We start from the raw sequence: 1,092 nt of genomic DNA, 5'->3' as shown, positions 1-1,092 counted from the left end.
CCACCGCGCCCCGGGACTCCTCGCCAGAATGGACCCGAGAGCGCCCGGCGTGAGTCCCAGGAGTCGGATCGGGAGTCCAGGGTCCATCCTTAGCTCCAGCTGACAGCTGTGAGGGCTGCGGGGTGGCCATGCCCTAGAGAAAGTGGGGTGGGGGGAGAATAACGCCCGTCAAAGGTCCCTAGGAAACTGGTTCCGCAGACACTTGTTTTCTTCACGGGCTGCATCTGGGACGCACGAGGGAGCGTGATTGGATTGGATACAGCTTGGCTTGCTCGGCGTTTTGTATGCGCTATTTCATCTACCCAAACAGATCGTGAAGTCTTTGCCAGGGCATGGTATGCCATGCTTGCCTGGATGCTCTGGGATGCGTGTGGTGATGGCGCAGACCATCCGGCCATTTCTGGCCCGACCGGAGGTGGGTAATTCAGTCACAACCCCAGTGAAATGAAATATTGGTCCGAGGCTGACTAGCAGGCAGAGTTTTATATCTGATTTAACTTTTCTAAACCTTGCTTTCCTTAAACAATTGACAGCACCGATGTCACACAGCAGCAGTAGAGGGATAGGTAGCCTGGCCGGCCTCTCCTGATGGGAAGAGAGACAGGGATCAAGAAACCAGGAGCTCCTGGGTGGGAGAGTAGGATCTGCATTTTGTGAAGGTTAAGGAACACTATTGTCACAGCAGAGAAGTGGACTACAGAATGGACCCTTGAGAAAGGGCCAGGAGCCCCTTTCCCTTGGCTCTCCTCAAGAAAGCCTAGAGTGTGAGAAAGCAGACCAGGTTAGCACCCAAGATGTGAAGCAGAAGCTAGGTGGTACGCGCCTATAATCCCAAAATTTGGGAAACTGAGGCAGAGGATCCCTCTGGGTTGGCTGCCAGTGTGGGTCACACAGTGAGGTCAAGGCCAGCTTGAATAACATAAAAAGAACTCAAAGCAAACCCTGCAGCTAAAGCTAACACAGTCTATTTACTTCTTGTAGATTTTATGTCCCTCTGGGTTGGAGAGGGAGAGGACAGTGGGCCAGGGGCCCCTGGTGTAAATTTATATGGGAAAGGGCAAGTCTTTTAGATGCAACTCTGTAATATTAGGA

Source organism: Fukomys damarensis, unplaced genomic scaffold, assembly GCF_012274545.1.
Source record: "Fukomys damarensis isolate Sample0158 unplaced genomic scaffold, DMR_v1.0_HiC HiC_scaffold_16, whole genome shotgun sequence".
NCBI classification, from domain to species: Eukaryota; Metazoa; Chordata; class Mammalia; order Rodentia; family Bathyergidae; genus Fukomys; species Fukomys damarensis.
The sequence above is the reverse complement of the archived record's forward strand: the minus strand, read 5'-3'. Positions refer to the sequence as shown.